Below are 21,448 nucleotides of genomic sequence, written 5' to 3'. Positions count from 1 at the left end.
GCTTCCTCCCCAGCTCCTCCAGCTGCAACAGAGGAAGATTTTGTTTTCTGTCTTTGGCTTCACCAAAACTACCACAGCGATATCCCACATGCCAAAGCAACGGAGGAATGTACTTCTTTTGACAGCAACACACAAGGAACCAGCAGTCAGTGATGGGGAATAAAGGATGCGTGAAAGCAAGAAGCAATCCTGGACTACAATAGGCACAAATACAGCTTGGATAACTTAGAGAGGATGTTGGCACCCCAGGTTGTTGAAGGAAAACTGATGGCTGCTGGCTCTTTTCTCCAATCTCCTGGATGTCTTGGGATACGATGCCTTTGTCCCGCCGGAAACAACTTCACTGAAGTGGGGGAGTCCTCTACAACCTACAAATGAAGAGTGATCCTAGGAGAGCTGGGACACATGCTGGTGACCTCAACAACTGCAAGACACCCTTCTCCTTAATTCTCAGCCACTTCTGCCATTGATCTCAAGATACAGTAGTCTGAACCAGAGTGTGACCCACACCCCACCAACGAAATGAGAAGAAGGTGCAAAAGGTGCACCTCCAGGACTGGAACAGCAGCCCCTTGCACCAGGTGTAGAAAGTGTGCCTACAAAAAACACTCTAATGTGGTTAGTACATCCTGCTGCTAATGAGGATGCTCACAGAAGCACATACGGGAATATAAATTTTGATCATTTTACTGGTCATTTCAGGGGTTATTTGGTCATTAAACTGCCTTTCTGGCCACTAACACACCATGTGTGATTTTCCTTTTGGCCATTCCTTCATTGGATGATCTGATATCGTCGTGTTGGTGTTGTTTGTTTGTTTCACATTGCAAGTGACCAATCACATTCTTGTGACGTTATTCTTTGGTGCGCCAAGCCATTCATGCATTTATGAAATTCCAATGTTGCAAGGACAATATCAATTCTGCTTAGCGTTTATTAAAGGGTTAGGGTCCGTTGATCGGCGGACAGAGGGGACAATGCAAAGCAAATGTAGCCTTTGTTTTACCTGATGGCGTACAATGTTGCTGTTGAGGGATTACTGCTGTTCCTGCTGCTGATAGTGCTGGAGGGCAGGGCTGTGTTGTTTTGAGACTGTAGACATTAAAAAGTCCATAGGTAGCTGATTAAACAAGTGCTTTGAAATAAAAATAAAATGTAAAAAGATTGGTGACAGCGCTTGGAACCATAAGGCAACAGATTAAAAAAAAACTGGGAAATAAACTGAAACCAGGATATTAGTAGTACAAAAGACAGGGGTCATGGTGGGGTGAGAATGTGTTAAAAAAAATCTATACAGACAGTGTGTGTGTCCTGTTAGCGCTTTTGAAACATCACAGAGCACAGAACATCACAGCATCAACTTTACATGGGAGGGATTAGATTGTAGAACTGTAAAATCTTCTTTCTTTCTTTCAAATATTAAAATACAACAGTAAAAAAATAAACCATTGGGAGGATGAATCAAACACTTTATTAATCAGAAAACAAAAACAACACAGGGTATGTTTTGGAAAGAGCAGGAAGGAATAAGATGCTCTTCATGTCCTGTCCCAAATTATAACAGTAACTTTCTGTTTGCCATGTCCCGAAAAATGTCAATGACATCACTGTGGTTGGCTGGTTTTTATTGGCTTCTCAACTGCCAATAAAAGAAGGTCTGACAACCTCTCCTGTGAGCAAAGGGTGCGAAGTTTGTTTTTAACTAGTTTTAGTTTTGAGAAGGATCGCTCCACAGTTGCTGTGCACACCGGGAGTCTTCCATATGTCTTCAGCAGCTCATGTTGGGGAAGATCAGATGTGCATTGTTTTCTTTGACAACTGAAAGAATGGATGCCACACTGACTGGTGGGGAGCATGAGTATGAAGCATGAAAGACCTTAAGTTCTGTCTGTAATTTGTATTCCTCCTCAATGTCATAGAACTGGCAGAGTTTCTTCACAGCTTGGTGTGCCTCTGTTGAGATGATTTTACAGTTCTCTGGGACTGTCAGGGTATGTAAGGCATTCAAGATTTCCCATGTGGGATTATCTCCTCCTTTAAAGCGTCTCAGAAGCTCCTGTGTCATTGTGTCAACAAAAACATAGAACACTTTAACACGGTGATATTCTTGGGGAGTTGTGAAAGCATGGTCATCAGCAGTAGCTGTTGTGGCAGCAAACTTAAACTTTGCTGGCACTTTCCTCCTCCGAGCTTATCCAGGGACCTCAGATGGGGGTCCAGGCCCACTGATGCAGCCTTCTCTCTAGCCTGTTCATAAATTTTCTCAAACTCTTCCTCTGTTCTGCTGTGGTCCAGGCTCTGCAAAACACCATCAACAATCTTGTATGCTGTAGCCAGGTTAATGTCTTTCTTCTGCAATGTATCAGATGCAGTAGCATTCATTTGGAAGTTGGGACAGTTGATCTCCAGACACAGGATGAATTCAAAATTGATGCTTTTGAGAAGGATCATTGCATCACCTGCTGAAGAGTCTGGAGGATCTTGCTGTAGTATTTCCTCCAGAAACTGGATGACTCACTGTCTTGAGGGCAGCTTCTCTGCAGGCCCACCTAGTGTCTGACAGCTTCTGCAGCTCCAGTGGGCGCTGCTCGGGGTACAACTTCTCCTGCATTTTTATACATGCAGAGTGTCGTTTAGATGAGTTGGCCACAAAAGTGAAAAGCTTTTCAATTACGTTGAAAAAGCTGACAAAACACATGTTTGACTTTGCGCTCTCTACTAAAACCAGATTAAGGCAGTGTGCCTGACAGTGGACATATAAGGCCTTTGGATTTTTTTTTTGTATTCTTGACTGAAGTCCCTTAAAGCGCCCACTCATGTTTGCAGCCCCATCATAACCTTGACCCCGGATGTTATCAATCTTCAGATTATTTTCTTTCAGTAGAGCTATTACTAGCTTTTCAAGAGCATCTCCAGTTGTTGACTCCACATTACACACCTGAAGGAAGCGCTCCTTGATTTCCACGTTGTGCACATATCTGACAACAAAGGAAACCTGCTCTGTGTGCGACACATCTGTGGTTTCATCCATCATGATAGAAAAGGTTTCACACTCTTGAATTTCTGCTTGGATGACGTGTCTTACTGATGTGGCCAAAGCTTTGATTATGTCGTTCTGACTTCTGTTTGAGAGGAGCGAGACGAGAGGTCTTTTTCCAGGTCCCTGTCGCTCTTTTATGGCATCAAGGTGTAATTTAATTACACTGTCATACTTGCTGAACAACTCAACTAACTCTAAGAAATTTCCTCGATTTTGGCTTGACAAGGTCTCATCATCTCCCCTTAAAGGCAAACCCTGTCTTGCCAGGTAAAGAGTGATGTCTATCAAACGAGACAAACTTTCTCTGTTTCTCTCTCTTTCTTTGTCTTTTGCAGCCTGTGACACTTGGTCATCTACTTCAAAAGTAGATGATGAGTTGTTGTTTTTTTTTAATGAGTTCCACCTCACCATACCACACACGTGAGACTCTGATGCACTGTGCTCTTTAATCCTTTCTAAATCCCTTCTCCACCGACTGAACCCTTCCGTTTTCCAGGTTTTGCGACTTGGCAGCTGAAACCAAACGTGGCATCAGATCGGTTTGGAGAATACTCTAGCCATGGATTTTTCTCATACCACTTCTTTTGAAAAGATCATCCCTCTTCATTCTTTGGATATGATGACAGTACTGGTTGGCGGCAGGGTCCAATATTATCACACATTTGAATAAAGGCCTCATCATACTGTGTGTGGAATTACATGACATGGGCAGGATCAGTTGGGTGTGCAAGTCCAAGTAAGTTTGAGAATGTCCTCTCTATGGCTTCACTCTCCTCCTCTCTGGGCTCTTACTCACTCTAGTCTTTTTCTCCTGGCTTGTCTTTTCCTCTACGTTCTCTCTAGGCTCTGCCTGTAACTCAGTTTTTGCCATCAGTACAGATGTATGGTTCATAAGACATGTGGAAGTCTTTTAAAAGTAACCACAGAATAAGTATTAAGATTTGAAACTGACAGTTAATGTAAGCTATATCTAAAAATGTAAACAAAATATGGGCAGGTGTATAAGCATAAAATGAGGCAACGGAAGCAGATTTGCAAATTATAAATTTGACAAAGAAATTTCCTCTTTTTTAACCTCTTTAGGTGATGAGTGAAGAACAGAACAGAATCCATTTCCTCTTCAAACTGCTGTCAGACATTATCTACTGCACTCTGATCACATCACTCAGACCAGCTGCTTTCTACAAAGTCTCATCAACAACATCTTTAGAAACAAACACCAACAACCAGGAAGCAGCTTCACCTCTGATCACACACACACTCAACTCTACTCACTCACCTGGAGGATCAACAACACTCAGGGAGATGATGGTGATCAGCCTCATCAATTCTCCCGATTTCTGGCCGACATGACACTCGTATGTTCCAGCATCATCGTCACGTCCTTCAGAATCAAAGACACGTCTCCATCCTTCATCTGTCTGTCCTGCAGATCCACCTGGTTCAAAAAAGATGAATGCTGGATGTCTGGATCAAACTGCTTATCCTGGTATAAAATAACATAATTGCGTCCAAGGTCAGCTCTGCTCCACTCTACAAGTGCTCTGGGATTGCTGTTAATGTTTGGAGCTCGACATGGCAGAAGGACATTTATCTGAACTGAAAGAGAGGAAACAATGCAGTTTAAAGAAGTTGAAAAAGTCAACGATCAATCATTTATACTACAGCACTGATCACCATGAATAGCTACATGTTCAGATCCCCTAAATTGCACACTATTAATTGCTCTTATTGCATCTTAGTCCCAACCAGAGATGCAAACCAAGGAACTCAGGAAGGGACACGAGGAGAGAGAAATGATGGAAAAATGAGGCTTTGTGAACCAAAACACTTCAACCAACTGTGCTGGAACTGCATTGAAGTTTTCAAACACCTATTTCCACAGCAACATCTATTGGCCACTTTGGCTATCGTTACATCTTGATAACACTACTCTGTGAAACAATGGCAACAACCACTTGATAAAATTAAATATATTTGACAAAGGAATGCTGTGTTTATTGAAGAAGAAGAAAAAATCCCCAACATTTTGATTGTCCTGAATGACTTCTAAACTTTCTGAGAGATTCAACTCTCTCTCAAACAGAGAGTTTTAGATTTGACCTTCAATTAATTAAAAAACTTAATACATGAATACATTTTTTAAAAGTGTTTTCTTTTTCAATTTTAAAGTTATTCCAGGCCCTTTCTGACTGATTGGAACAGCCCTTTTAACACTGACCAAGATCATTTTAAATCTGCCATTCACAAGTTGCTGAGCGTAGGATGAAGAAACTTTCCTGAATTTCATTTTTTTAACATATTGTGTGTAAGGTGTGTTGTCTAAATCTATTGTCACGTGTTTCTGATGTTTGTTCGGATGGCATTTAACCTGTGTGTATTTAAATGTGCTGCAACCTGGTGCAACCAGATTAAATTTACAACTTTTTGAGTCACTGTGAAAGTAAATTAAAGTAAAAATGATTTATATAGCACTTTTTGAGACACATCACAAAGTACTTTAAAACAAAAATCCTAAAACATGAAAACATGTTTTGAAAACCAAAGCTTCAAAGTTTAAAAAGCTGCTTTCTGAAAGAGTCCAGTAGCTCCAGACTCTGAGGGCCACAGTTGCAAAACTTCTTCTGTGGCTGACATGATGCTTGCCTGATTCTGAGTCGCTGGCTACAGTGAAGCTGCATACTTTTCTCCTCATGTTTATGAGTTATTTACACCAAATGTCAGTGGGAATTAAAAAATAGATACATGATAATTTGTTTTAACAAATAATGTAATTAATGATTTTTTTCTGCATTTTAATTTATGTTTTCACACTGGATCACCCCCACCTAAAAGTTCTTGGTGGTTAATGGGAGGGTACATTAGTCTTCATAATCACTAGCAAAAACAATGACGAATTATACATGCATGTGGGGGCCTGTATTGAACTAACCACTAACCTCCACCCCCACTCAAACTCCTTTTTCCTCAGTATCACAGCCACACCTCCACTATCACTTGACACTTTATGGTTTCTTTTTGCTCATATTTTAAAGTTCAGGGGAAGAACACAGAAATTCTAAGCGTTATTAAACTCATGCAACTGTTGCAATAAATGAAGCATGAAGCACATTAATGCTGGAAGATGTCTTGATTCTTAAAATGCATTATTCTAATCAATGGTGATGAGAAAGGAGGCTCCAGGAGGAGCTGTAATGCTGCATCTTTCAACATCTAAAAGAGGCGTGGCCATAGCTAGAATATACGAAGCATGGAGGGAGGAGGACTCTTTGACCTTTTTTTTTTTTTTGAGTATTTTGCTCCTGTTCTTGGTGGGACACGTAAGTTTCTTCTAAGGATTTGATGGTTTGATTTTTTTTTTTAATGCCTCAATATTTTTGTTTTCTTTTTCTTTTTATATGATGAGAAAGAAATTATTTTACTTCTCATCACAGCTTTTCCTGCTTCCCAGACTGTCACAGGGCAAACATACAGAAAATACCTGCAGAGAAGCCACACAGAAGCGTGAACATGCAAACTCCACACAGAACGGTCCCAAACTGGATTCAGACTCTGGACCTTCTCCCTGTAGACTGTGGTGACGGTGGTAATCATAAACAGGAATTGTTTATTTGATACATGAATGTGAAACAATTTGATAGGTTTTACTCAATTTTATGTTACATTTTAAATTACATGAAATTAAAAATTACAATTACATCTTAATAGAATAAATAAATCAAGGGTAAATTTTCACTTAACGTTTTTGTAACAACCGTTCTGTGTCTGTAACAGGGAAAATAAATTCATTAAATTCAGTTGTGATTCCCTTCAAAGCTCTGCATCGTTTTGTTTTGTTTTTTTATTAATCACAAATACTTACACCAATTTAATCAAACCGCGGACTTCAGCTTCCGCCATTTAATTCTACTCTTTGCTTTTGCTCGCTCCCTCCTGCTGTTGTCCAAAGTCATCACATACTCCACCATCTCATGTTGCCTAGCTACCTTCTCCCTGACACCACCTTGCAATCGCTTTCAGATTATACCCTCTGCATAAGATGTAGTTCACTTGTGTGCTGTTTTGCAGTAAGTGTGAAAAGGGAGCAGCTGTGCCTCTGTGTCTGCAGTTTGTCCTGATGGAGATCTGTGCAGTTATTAACTGTTCTGTGCACTGAAGAATAACCTGCAGCTGGATCGCTCTCAGTCATACCAAGTCATGTGACTGATACAAAACTTTTGTTTTAGGATAAAATGTTGGGCTTTATAGATTAGAACCTTGTGGCCACAGCTCATCCACTCTTTAACCTGAAGTGACTGTAACACCTCGGCATCACAGGTCTGATTAGCGGCTATAATGTTAACTGGCAGGAGGGGGTCAGTCTAAGAGAGACACGTGGCACTCAGAAAACCCTGAATTCAAATCTATGGCAGACAGCAACAGTAAAGATGGTTGCAGAGGCTGAAATCCCATGTGTGAAAAAGGTGTTTTGAAAACCTTATTTTGGGGCAAAGTCAGCAAACGTTAAAAAATGCTTGATGTCAGATTTGACTGCTGATCCTGTACATGCAGTGTTTATGTCCTGGTGACCATTCAAATAAAAGACAGAGCAGATAATGCTTCATAAAGATTTACCAGTGCAGCATTTCATGATGGCTGCAGAGTGATCGGATCTGCTTCTAGAAGGAATCTCCTGTGTGACGCCAAACTGGATTAGCTTTAAAATGTTTTATTAAAGACAAACTTTCCACTTCATCCTGAGCTCTACATTCAAACTGTTCCAGTGCAGCTGTACAACTGTAAACACACATGATTGAATAAATAATACAGAGAGGAGTGCAGGGATGTGTTTGGAAGCCAGCTGGACGTCACTGGTTAGACTGGTTAAGCTGTGGTGAAGGTGTGTGGCTCGGCTTCAGTGAGGAGTAGATGACCGCTGGCTCTGGTGGAAGATCTGAACACAAACACACAGATTACAGAAAGTTTAGATAAACATGAAAAAGGCCTGCATCAGCTCTGTTTATGACAGCAGAGATATTCACTGACTGATGTGAGCAGGAGCAGGTTAACACTTTGTTACGTTCCCTGAGGGGTCTAGGCGGTGAGAGGGAAATAACAAAAAGTGTCCTGTTCAGAAAAAGGAGACAAGGCATAAGGGTTACATTAAAGAGTTTTATTAAAGTAGCTCAACTAAAAGAGACGGACAAGCCGCTATCACCATTTAAGAAAACAAACAAAACTCAGGTGTTGGTCAATAAAGTAAAACGTGAGCCAAAAAGAAAGAGAGCAGGGCCCTGTTTCAGGAAGCCGGTTTAGTGCAAACTCTGAGTAAGTATAACCTGAGTTAACGAAAACTCTGGGTTTTCAGTTTCACAAAGCGAGTTTAAATTAATTCTGAGTGAGTTACTATGACGACACACTCCGTGAAGCTAACCTGCCCCCTAGCAGGTTTACTTCAACTAACCCTGACTTTCTCCGCCTCTTTGTCAGAAACCTGTAGGAAGTGTCAGACATGGCGTGCTCCTTCCTTGAAGAGCCAGTAGATGTTGAAGCCCAAATTCTCCGCAGAGCTCTCCGCCGGGAGAGAGTGATTACAGCGCGTTTGGACATTTTATCATTTTATCATTTTATCATTTCCTGATGATTTCCTGTGTGAACGTTACCGTTTTTCAGCACAATCTATAATTTATTTGAATAACATCCTCAGGCCTAATATTGCTCATGTGACACATCGTGGACATCCTCTCAGTTCTGTACATATTATTTGTATTGCACTTCGGTTTTTTGCAAACGGGAGCTTTCTGTATAATATTGGTGACGCTGAGCACGTTTCCAAGGCTACCGTCTGTCGGGCAGTCAGGAATGTTACAGTTGCACTGAAACGTCTCCTGCACTCGTTTGTGGTGTTCCCCGGTCACAGACCCACAACATTTATCAAAGAGGGATTCCACAAAATTGCAGGTATCAGGATGAACAAAACTTAATTCATGATGTGGTGATATTTGAACTACTACTTAAATTTTACATTTATTATCACGGTTCCCAGGCGTGTTTGGCTGTATAGATGGCACTCACATTCCAATCATTGCTCCTTCAGTAAATGAAGTGGTGGTGGTGGAGGACCCCCACCTGTTTTTCGGGCCTCCGCTTTTTTTCTGTTGGCTATAACGGGTCACATTTGAGCATACAGAGTAAGCAAATATGTACTTGTAATGTGCTCAGATAATTTCAATAAGTGCTTACAGAAAGAAAATTAATGTAGCCTCTAACTGCAATTGATTTACATCGGACAAACAGACCAAGCACTATGGCTCATAATACAATTACACCTGTTTGGACTATATTTTTATATTTCATTTTTACTTGCTGCCAGGCACGTTTGGGGCCTGTTGGGTTGCACCTGCGCTCACATCACATCACAAAATAAAATGTATAAAATAAAAAATAAAATAAAATATAATAAAATAACGTGTTAAATGGGTGGAAATCCCTAGATCAATGTTTAAATTAACACTCACGCATTGACTCTGTCGGCTATGTTTTGCCATGCATGCTCCCTTTCTTTTGCAGCTGAGGCTGTGTTACTTTTTTTCTGCAAAATTTGCATGTTATCGGCATATACTGCCATCAGAATTTCGGCCTCAAGCGCTGTAAAATACATTGACCGCACCTTCTTTCCCTATGTCTCCATGGTGACTCGCTTAATCTGTGCTCCACTAATCAGGGCTTTATGTATCCTCGTGCGCGTGCGTAACTTGGGGTTAAAGCAACTCCGCGTTGACTGAACTAATTGTTATCAGCCTTTCTGAAACCGAATATTCCGAGTTGGACAGTTCGGGGTTACTCAACCCTGAGTATCGTTTTTCACTCTGAGTTTTCTAAACCGGCTTCCTGAAATAAGGCCCAGCTCACTAACTGTAACCACTCACATGGCACTCTGGCCCAGAGCTAGCCTTTCCCTGGGGTTAAATACCTTTAATTACTGACGAGAGTCAGCTGTGTAAAAGGGAAAGGTGGCACCTCAAGCAGAAGCAATTGAAGGACACTCCCACACAGGCACCTTCAGGAGGAGGCCCTGCTAGGGCCGTAACACACTTCTCTTCCTTGTGGAGCTGATAACACCTTCATTACTCTCTCTACACTGCAGAAAGACCAAAGCGCTGTAATGTTTTCAATGTGGTTTTCCCAGTGTCTGCTGCTGCAGGCTGAGATTTAAACTTTTTAAAATTTGATTTAGGGTTGGACCTTTGAAGAGGAGCAGCTGTACCTCTGTGTCTGCTGTTTGTCCTGATGGTGATGTCTCCATAAGTGATGTCAGCTGTTCTCTGCACTGCAGCTGAATCGCTCTCTGCAAAACAAGACAAAGTCATGTGAGAGATACAGTACTTTGTGCTAGGGTGAGATAAAGGTGGACTTTTCATGATTTAGAGCTGCAAACCTGAGGCACATTCTTCACAACACATTCTCTGTTTAACCTGAAGCCACTTTAACACCTCTGCTCAGTTTAGCTCTCAAAACAGGAAACTTAATGACCGCAGAGCTGCTCATGTGTTAAAACGATGCAACTGTTTACACCTCTTGGAAAGGAAACCCTTTTGTAAATGATTTAAAATAAATGATTTTACCTGACTGGCACAGCATCACCATAGAGCTGCCCTGTGCTCATGTGGTACACAGAAAACATAAAAGCTTCTGTTCACTGTGACAGTCAAATGGACAAACTAAGAGGTTTTTTTTAACTTTTTAACCTTATCTGCAGTTAAAGGGATTATATTGCTGTTAACATCATCAATTAACATCTTCAGTTCTGCCTCATGTCTTTTTGTTCATGCCACTGCCTCATTCATGCCTCCCTGTCATTCACACACATGTATTCTGTCTTGCTTCTGCTGACTTTCACTCATCTTCTCTCCAGAGCACACCTCCACCTCTCCAGCCTGTCTTCTTCCTGCACCGTGCTCTCACTATAAATCACAATCCCATCTGCAAACATCACATAGAGACTCCTGCCTGACCTCAGCCTGTCTGTGACATCACAAACAAGAAGGGCCTCAGAGCAGATCTCATACATGTCCTGCTCCACCCTCACATACTTATCTGCCAATATTGACCTGCTCATGCAGTACCACAGTTCCTCTCTTGGCGCCCTATCACATGTTTTCTCTAGAGCCACAACAACACAGCCCAGCTCCGTCTAACCTCCTCTGTCTTCTCCATCAACACTGTGTCAAGAAAGATTCTGTGGAAGCGTGAAGCCGTACCGCTGCTTGTTGATCGACACCTCTACTGATCTCTCTCCTACACATCTCCACATGTATGTCATCTGGACTAACAGCATTTCCACTCCTTCATTTCCTCTGCACCTCCTGATTCACTAACCATCCACCCTCTTCGGTCTGCAATGTTCTATAGTTCCTCTCCTCAAAGTGCTACTTCCAAATCAAGCATGCTGATCAAAAAGAATGGGAAAATGCCACTGCCAGTGTTACAACAAAATAAACTCCATTTTAAAGAAGACTGGGGATCTGCATGACAGTTGAGAAGTCATCTCTAAATAGAAATAAGTTCAGTTTTCCCTCTTATATAATTTGTTTTTTAGTTTTTGTGTTTGGACACCTGCCTGAGCACCAAGAAAGGTGAGCACAGAGGTTTTCTCAGTGTTCTAAGCATGTGCAGTGGACTTTGTGCAAGCAGCTTTGTAATCCAGCAGTATGATTACTCACACAGTATGCTAACATATGATATTTAGTATTAAGCAAAAGTATAGAAAGTATTTAAAATGATAAATGTTGGCCTGATGAAAAATCAGCACATGTTTAAAAATCTCAGCCATCGACGTCATGGAGCCTCTTGTGGAAAGAGCAGAGGACTTTTAAAGCATTTCTAACAGGAAACTTGTCGTACCTCTTTTTCTGTTTGACTCGTCTCGGCCATCTGCTGAAGTTCTTCTCACTGATGAGGAGGTAGCAGCTGCTGCAGGGTCTCTGTCTGCAAATACCACAGATTTCCCTCTGATAACACAATAATTATTGTTGCTGCTGGTTTGACAGCTGGAATATGAATATTTATAAGAATAATGGAAAGTGAATGAAACATTTTAGTCAGTAAAGCTGGAAGAAAAAAAACTAATTCTTCCTGAAAGCTGCGGTAAAAGGAAAAAAAAGCTTTTCTTTTTTTTAGTCATAATACAGGAAACTGGACGCCAGCAGAGCTACTCACATCAAAACTGTTTGACCACAAAGTCTCATCATTGAGTACATCAAAGTACATCATTGCAATCAACACAGGAAACATAAACTAACTAAACTAACTATCCAAATGTAAAAGTATATTTACAAAAAAAAAAAAATCAAAAAATTATTATCATATGCATGAGGAGAAAATGATGCACAAATACAGCCTGTAGTTTATCTTTAATTTAACCCTCAGGTAGTAATGTGAAGGTCTGTGGCTCAAATCGGTCCTCACAAAAATAGAAGTGCTACACTTCCGTTGAATCATGTGTTTTTGTATGTATTTAAGGAACAATTCACCCCATAATCACACCTACATACGTTTGGTTTGCAGTGCTGCTTCTGCTTAGATTAGTATGACTAACACATTGATCTAATTCAATAAAATGAAACTAACTTTCAGTCACCTTTCAAGTGAACTGTCCCTTTACATGTTAAGTGAGGGCAGAATGTGTGTCTCACCTTCAGGTTTCCTCTGGACACATCGTCTCACCTGTACAACCAGTACAACCAGCAGCAGCACTCCAATTATGGAGGGAACAAGGGCCAGCACGGCGAGAGGAACAGAGGAGTGCTGAGGAGTAGAGGAAAATGAGGAGGAGAGGGAGGCAGTGGAAGCTGATGGAGGAGGAGAGGTGGAAGAACCTGGAATTAATTTGAAAAATAAATCTTTGTGGTCAATTTGAGTCAATTTTGGTCTAAAATCTGTAAAATAAACAGAAGCTCCTCACCTGTGACAGTGATCCAGCTGGATGGAGACTCTCCATGACCGCTGATGTCACACTTGTAGAGGCCTTCATCAGACCTGGAAACATGCTGGATGGTCATGTGACCTGTAGGCTGCTTCCTGATGAGGGAGCCATCTTTATAGAAAGCAGCTGGGAGGTTGGAGGGAGTGGTCTTTGTTTTACAGAGCAGAGTGACGTCATCTCCCTCCATCACAGGGAGGACAGGACTCTGCAGGATCACTGATCCACCTCAACACAGAGACAAACTACAGCATTTCATCCATTTACACACAGCTTCATCAACACTAACTCCACACACTCAGCTTACCAGTGACTGTCAGGTTAACCATGTTATTGATGGGACCCTCTCTGGACTCACACCAGTAAACTCCACTGTCCAATGGGAGGATGCCAGTGATGTTACAGGAAGAACCAGCTGGTTGTCCCCACTCCTCACACTCAGCTCTGGTGTCTCTGCTTGTGTTTCTCCTCAGAGTCCATCCAGCAGAGCTGTCGTCCTCCTCACAGCTCAGAGACAAAAAGGCTCCTTCAAAGAACTGAGAGCTGCTGGGCCTCACAGTCAGACGAGCTGTGGGAGAATTTATTGTATCTTGAACAAAAAAGTTACAAAAAAATTAGTGTTTGAGGTGAACTGAAGTTTATTCAACAGATCGTGCCAGAACACTGCACGCATGTCATAAACTAAAGCTGGTTGGTTGATTTTGCTGCCTTGATGTAGCTCCTAGTTCATCATCTGTTTGAAATATCACAAATGATCTCCTCTGCTCTTTTTTCTGATTGGCTGCCTGTCCTAAACAGACAGTATGAACAGCAGCATGGACCTTTCTTTGGCTTGAACCTTCTGGTGATGGTTCTCTACGTACACACACACAAAATAAGGAACTGACTGTATTTTAGTGATGTTATCTTTAACTGGTCTAAACCACTGATTTTCACTCAAATATTAAACTGAACCACATTTTTTTAATGATTGGAGTTTTACTGGATTTTTAAATTTTTGTTGTTTTTAATTCTGAGCTTCCCCTAACACACACATCTGGGACTAATCTGTATTTTATTGGTCAGAGAGGCTCTTTGGGTCTGCTTAATTGTTCTTTGTGTTATTCTGTCATAAAAACAGGTTCACTAACCTTGATTTGTTGTGTGGCAGAGCAATGACATTAGAACTGAAAAGAAAGCACAAGATCATGCAGTGTATTTTAGTGAGTTTTTGCTTACAGGAGCAGTGACCACAAACTGAGTCTCAGACTGATGAACACAAAACAATTCCTTTGAACAGGATGTGAAGATGCAGTTTAACACCTCTGTCAGTGCGCCCCAGTGTGCCTTCATTGCAGAACTTGACATTGAGATTGCTGTCTCCCCTTGAGAGACGTGCCAAGGCTTTTTTTTTCTTTTTTAAAAACAATTGAAATAATTCTGTCATCATCTACTTTAGTCGTGCCTCAAGACACTTCACCCATTGCCTACTGGTGGTGGTCAGAGGGCTCGGTGGCGCCAGTGTCCGGCAGCCTCACCTCTGTCAGTGCGCCCCAGGGTGGCTGTGGCTACAATGTAGCTTGCCATCACCAGTGTGTGAATGTGTGCGTGAACTGGATGTGCTTTGGGGTCCTTAGGGACTAGTAAAGCGCTATACAAATACAGGCCATTTACCATTTTACCATTTAACACCGTGGTGGTTTACTCTATGGAGTGCCAGGACGGCCATAATGAATTAATTAAATACACCATTAAATAATTAATTAAATGTGTCAATAATTAATTAAAATTGGAATTAATTAATTAAATAAATATTTATGACACATGTAATTAATTAATTATTGACACATTTAATTAATTATTTATGTATTTCACATTTTAATTAATTATTGACACATGTAATTAATTAATTATTGACACATTTAATTAATTATTTATGTATTTCACATTTTAATTAATTATTGACACATTTAATTAATTATTGACACATTTAATTAATTATTGACATATTTAATTAATTATTTAATGATATATTTATTTATTTCATTTTGGCAGTCATGGCACCTGGCTCTCATCATGAAATAATTTTATCTGTCAGTCTCACCCATCAAACTCAGGGGGCGGGGTTAACGCTGATCGAGTCAAAACCATTGCTTTGGCCTGGTGGCCATTGTTTCTAGCACACAACAACTGGCATGTGGAAGCTAACAGAACTGAGCTTTGAAAAACCCTGTTTGTGTGTCACCAAATACCGTTTTAATATTTTTTTAGCCGAGAATGTAGTGGTTTAATCTTCATGTGTCTGGTCGGTTTGCAAGATACAGCCTCTTTGCAAAAGTGCTTCGATGATTTCGGAGATGTCTGCCCAGTCTCACGGCAAAGCGTGGGATAGACCCGCTCGCCTCGCAAGCAATTCCACCGACAAAGCGCAGGCCCCGGTACACAGCTGTAGTAACCCCCGCTGACTTCTTTTACTGAGGTTATATTTATCGGGGTTTTATTTCCTGATGTTCTTATGTGTCCTACGTGTTTCAGTCGCCAATTCTGAATTATAACTAACATTAAAAACATGTTTAAGGAGGAGAGAGAGCAAATAAATCTGTTTAACATCTGATCTTTGGGTTTTTGTTCAGTAATCAGCGTGACCTGTGTATAGACGCATAAAAGAGATAACGTTGGTGTTTCCGTCATGTAGTAACTGCTGGCTTTAACTGTACAAAGGTTGTTCGACACTATGAAACACATACAGACTTCATGATGTTCGGCTAATATTTTTATTGTGAATATTAATCATGCTGACCTCGCTCTGTACACCACGCAGCGAGGTCAGCATATCCACGATATCCTCAGCTCCATGAGTTAACACAAAGTTTCCCAGCTGACTATCTAACTGCCAACTATTCCAGAGACGTGAAAATATACAGCATAAAGAAAAGTGTAAGAGACTCAGCAGCAGATTAGAATAACAGTTATACATTTAATAAATCACCAAATGAATCCAAGAAACGAGCAAACCTGTTCCGACAATTTGAGTTTGTATTCCCTCAGCTGCAGACTCGCTGCTGTTTAAATGTTTGAAAAGGAAGATTAGATATAAAAAACGTCAAACACAGACTCAGTCTGCCTTCACATTTGATATGAGGCCAGCACGTATAGTGGCTGTGTCCTGTTTTAAGATCATACATGTAAAATTGTTGTCTGACCTCCGTCGATCCAGCCGCTCAGTCCGTGGTTACCATGGTTACTGCATAAGCAGCTATAATGTTAACAGCTGGCACTGAGGAAACCTCCCGGCAGCATGGGTGTTTATGTTTGTCATTGCAAAAGAACTGTCTGAATGGTTAACTGAAGTTAACTTGGATAAATTATAGTTAAGGAGTTTCACAGATAACGCCTACGTGAGCTGTGCGACTGTTCACCTGAAATCAGCAGGCTATTACTGAAATACACGTGCTATATCATAAACTATGATATAAATAGGGAGGTCCTATTAACATGTTTAGTTTTAAAGGACACCTTCCTGCCTTTAGTCTCATTCATGAGCAGTATTAGTTTTCTTCTAACATCCAGAAGTCTGCACCATGTGTTTCATAGTTTGTAACAAGCCTTTGACAGCTAAACATAACATGACCGAAAAAGACAAAAAAAAAAAAAAAAAAAAAAAAAAGAGAGAGAGAGTGTTGACATAAGAAGAGAAAATGCTCTCAATTATGGAGACAGGCAAATGGTTCATTTATGTCTGATGTGTGTTTATTCCTCCCTAAATATCGTCGGTGAAGTTTGCCATGCACGTCAGATTTTCCTGCGCATTTTTATACCTCTGCCAACAGAGAGAGAAAAAAATCACATTCTAACAGACAGCTGGTGCTTAGAATACAGTTGAATAACTATTAAAAAACAGATGATATTTAGATGATAGTTCAGTCTAACACATGTGCCAGTGAACCATTAAACGTCTGTGAAACTATGCAGTTATGAAACGTAACTTTAACCTCAGCCAAACCGATTTGCTCAGTTGTAAATAAAACAGCGAAGTAAACGTGACCCGACAGACAGAACCTGAGTGAATGAAGTCCAGCGTTTAACCACTGAGAGCTAAAACTCAGCTGAGGTTTCAAAGCTGTGTGCCGGTGATTGGACATCAGCCGCTGATGAAGCTGCTTCGCCTATAAAGTGCTCTGTAAGGAAACAAGCTCCAGCAGCTCTGCGCTCGGGGAAAACACTATATTTACTTATCTTGTGCAGAAAAATGCGCTGACATTGCTTTATATCGAGCACCGGCTGCCCGGTTAAACTGTGACTATCACCAGGTAACGTAGGCGTGTTTCTTGAATTAGCAGCAGGTGTTAAACAGCTGACAGATGAGGAGGAGGATGCATGCAGGTAAACTGAGGGTCTGTTGAGCTGATCGCTGGTTTCGTGAGAAAAATGTCAGCTCGTTATTTATGTTACAGAAGCACAGAGACACAAGACCAGGCGGAAAGAGACGATCGTTCGGTGAAAATGAGAATCTGTGAATGCAACATGTGAACACGGAGAGTGGAATATGTAAACAAACCGGTTAACGTAACCCCCTCGGTGCACTCTGCATGCTAACTGTTAGCAGAGCTAGTGAAATCTCTGAAAACATCTGAGCACTTTTGCAAACATGTTCTATGTTGACAACCTGACCAGACATACGGCGCGACATTCGCGGCTAAAACACTGTTAAAAGTGTAGCTGGTGACAGAAAAACGGGGGTATTTTAAAACTACACCACCACCATTGCTGCCTGTGATTTGATCTGCATTCTGGGATACCTGGCTGCCCCAAGACTACACAAGCAATCGATTATCTAGGATCGACCTGTTTTGACTTACTTTGCACGGTAACCAATCAAATGTTAGAGAAGCTGCATGGGCAGTGTTAACCCCGCCCCCTGGGTTTGATGGGTGAGACTGACAGATAAAATTATTTCATGATGAGAGCCAGGCGTCATGTCTGCCAAAATGAAATAAATAAATATATCATTAAATAATTAATTAAATGTGTCAATAATTAATTAAATGTGTCAACAATTAATTAAAATGTGAAATACATAAATAATTAATTAAATGTGTCAATAATTAATTAATTACATGTGTCATAACTATTTATTTAATTAATTAATTCCAATTTTAATTAATTATTGACACATTTAATTAATTATTTAATGGTGTATTTAATTAATTCATTATGGCAGTCCTGGCATTCGATATTACTCAGAATTTCAATGAATTTAAGGAAAGAAACCTCTGAACCTGTTAAAACCTCCTGCTAATGACAGAACCAGCTGAATTAAAACACCTCAGATAGTCACTAGTATTTCTTTTTTCATTGTACTTAAAGTTTCATTTTCTTTTTAAGAGTTTTGTCACTCTTTCCCTCATGGTCATTAACTTCTATACTTAAGTAAATGCAAATATATCTGCTTTATCTCACTGCTGTTCCCATCCAGAATCCCTTCAATGCACATATTAAGATTTTTAATTTTTTTTTAAAAAGCATGAGGTACTTACGGAGCAGCCACAGAAGAGGTACTTTTCCCATCGTACCACACAGAGGTGTGAGATCTTTCTGTTTCCCCCCAGGCAGTTAAACCCGCCTCCTTCCTCTTAGCAGCACAATTTAGAGTCTGTGGTTTATTTGTAGCAGGTCAGAAAAAAACAAGGGGTTATAATCTTTTTTTTTATAAATGAGACGTGAATTGTGAAATTTAATAAAGCTACGAACAAGAAACAATGAAAAACATCAGTAGGGTTGGTAACCTGATTATTTTTTAATCATAGAAAAGTGATGTTGAGGGTCCGTCTGTTATATTTAAATAATGATTAAATATTCTAAGGAGCTTGGAAAGAAAAGCGTCTGGACTTCTTTAAGTTGCTTGAAGATGTTTCACCTCTCATCCGAGAAGCTTCTTCAGTTGTAAGGGTCCAATTGGTGGGGAGTCCCAGATTTAAACCCAGTGGGAGTTTCCCCCCACAGAGGGACAAAAGGACCCCCTGATGATCTTCTACCTAATCACATGAGCCAAGGTGTGAAAACGGGTGTGGGTCCCAATCAGCCAGGGTTTCCGGTGAGCTCATTGTGAAACCTGGCCCCACCCTATCATGTGATTTCCTGAGGTCAGATGGCCCAGGATGTGAGTAGGCGTTAAGGCATCTGGGAAGGGATTTCAAATACAGATGTAGAGGTCTGGGCATTCCTCGCGACACTGTACAGAGGAATGCCCAGACCTCTACATTGGAGAGACCAAACAGCCACTTCACAAGCGCATGGCACAACACAGAAGAGCCACCTCCACAGGACAAGACTCAGCAGTCCATCTGCATCTTAAGGATAAAGGACACTCTTTCGAGGATGCCAATGTTCACATTTTGGACAGAGAGGACAGATGGTTTGAAAGAGGAGTGAAAGAAGCCATCTATGTCCACTGTGAGCGACCATCTTTGAACAGAGGCGGGGGTTTACGACACCAACTCTCTGCCATCTATAATCCAGTTTTCATGAAACCCTGGCTAATTGTGACCCACATCCATTTTCACACCTTGGCTCATGTGATTAGGTAGAGGATCATCAGGGGGTCCTGTTGGAGCCATTTGTTCTTTTTTTTTTCTTTTTTTTGTGAAATTAGTTAAAGTTTGTTGTTAGCTTGCTTATATTTTGGGGTTTATTTGTCGGTAAATATTTTGTTTTAAATGATTTGTTTTGTTTGTTGTTATTTTGTTAAATTAGTCAGTAAGAGCTGTAGGGCCATTTTGTTTCTATAAATAAAGAGACTGGTATAGGACCAGCATGCATTGGGGTGGGCCTATAGTTTTTTACCAGAGCAGGAGAAGCAGCAGGAAGGATCTTGTTATTGCTTGCCAAGATGGATAAATAAACCAAAACTTTCAACTAAAAGGTTTGGACAGTGGACTTCTTTTGCCTGCGTACGAAATATTACCTCAGTGCAGCAGTGGCTTGTGGACTTTAAGTTGTGGGACGTTTGATCTTTCAAAAGTAAAGGAATTGCCACTACAGGTCCTTTGTCCCTCTTTGGGGGGAAACGCCCACTGAGTTTACATCTGGGACTCTCCACCATTTGACCTTAGAACTGAAGAAGCTTCTCGGATGAGAGGTGAAACGTCTTCAAGCAACTCAAAGAAGTCCAGACGCTTTTCTTTGCAAGCTCCTTAGACTACGATGACCTGGATGACCGAGAACCTTCACAGACAATGATTAAATAAGATTATTTAAACTAAGGGTCACACAAAGGATCCTTCCAATTAAAATCACGTTTTAATCTTAAAATGTTTCTTATGGAGGAAATCTCCTGTTTCTTTGGATTTCTGAGACACAAACACAAATAATCAGAGTTATAAAACACTTTTAAATTTAATTATTTTTTCTTTGTAACATTTATTTTTAGTTATACCCGTACTTTCTTGGGTATATGCCTCCCTTTTTAGTTCCATATCACAAATAAAATATAGTTTTAACCCCCTGAGAACGTTATTGTGTTAATAAAGTTTAATTGAAATGAGTGAGCATACGCATGTCCGATCTATGCTCCAGTCCATTAGGTGGCGGTAATCCACCTCTAAGCTGCCAAAAGCAGAAGAGGCTGCATTTCATTCATACAGCTGGCGACTGGACTGGAGTCCTGGAGGAGTCTGATGCTGTCGGTCTTGGCTCACAGCTTCTTGTTTGTTTGTTTTTCCGCTGAAGATGAGCTTTGAGGGGTTTTTTCTCTGTGGAGTTTCTATTCTGGCGACTTGAGAGGAAGAGCTGAGCTGCTGCTCGAGGGAAATCCCGAAAACATGACCTGAAAGGAGCGGATCCCCCAAAGAAAGTGACTGGATGAGTGTAACTTAGTTTAATGCTTCAGACACGGGCTACTTTCAGCTGCTTCCAGAATCAAAATTTCCTTTTTTTACGTGCACCTGTATGCAGCACCACATCATGGCAGCAGCATGTTGCGTGTTTGTTATTTCGCTCTGTTTCCAGTTTAAAACAGCTGTAGCTTTTCTACTGTGAGCCAACGCGTTGTTCACTGTAGGTAAAGCCTGCTGTAACGACTGATGATCAGGACTGTCAGAGAGTCTATTCAGAGTGGGAGGTTCTGTTTATGTGGTGTGTTCAAGAGTTTCGGGTTAACACGAATCTGGGAGAGTCGCCGTTACATCCGTTATTTGTCTTGTTGACTGAAACCGCAGACGCAGAGTTCCAGTGGCCAAAATGTCTGCAGGAACTTCCCGATGTCAGAACATCTGAAACATGTTTTAAGTTTGGTTCTCATTTTGTTTGACCCTCACAGCTCGGGTTGTGACCGAAGTCCATTCCTCCTGTCTGATCTTCGCGTAATTCGGACTGTGGGGCAGCGAGTAACCTTGATGTTTGCAGTTTCAGTGCAGGGCCCTATTTCAGGAAGCCGGTTTAGAAAACTCAGAGTGAAAAACGATACTCAG

The 21,448-nt window shown here is 40.9% G+C and overlaps 2 long non-coding RNA genes across 3 annotated transcripts; both read right to left on the bottom strand.

Moving 5' to 3' along the window:
- Positions 1-6,753: 6,753 nt before the first annotated feature.
- LOC120722483 lies at positions 6,754-13,001 on the bottom strand. Its single transcript, XR_005693477.1, has 5 exons — positions 12,984-13,001; positions 12,715-12,897; positions 11,924-12,007; positions 10,287-10,367; positions 6,754-7,973 (listed from the first exon to the last, which is right to left on the bottom strand). It is a non-coding gene; the product is annotated as an uncharacterized LOC120722483 (long non-coding RNA).
- A 608-nt stretch (positions 13,002-13,609) lies between these two features.
- On the bottom strand, positions 13,610-21,390 carry LOC120722497. Of its 2 annotated transcripts, XR_005693494.1 has the most exons (3): positions 20,534-21,390; positions 18,518-18,633; positions 13,610-14,167 (listed from the first exon to the last, which is right to left on the bottom strand). It is a non-coding gene; the product is annotated as an uncharacterized LOC120722497 (long non-coding RNA). The 2 variants fall into 2 exon arrangements; XR_005693495.1 differs by lacking the exon at positions 13,610-14,167 and having other exon boundaries at positions 18,443-18,633.
- Positions 21,391-21,448: the final 58 nt, after the last annotated feature.

This window comes from Simochromis diagramma, unplaced genomic scaffold (genome assembly GCF_900408965.1).
Source record: "Simochromis diagramma unplaced genomic scaffold, fSimDia1.1 OVJJ01000640.1, whole genome shotgun sequence".
NCBI lineage: Eukaryota > Metazoa > Chordata > Actinopteri > Cichliformes > Cichlidae > Simochromis > Simochromis diagramma.
Note: the sequence above shows the minus strand (reverse complement) of the source record. Positions and strands in the feature narration are given on the sequence as shown.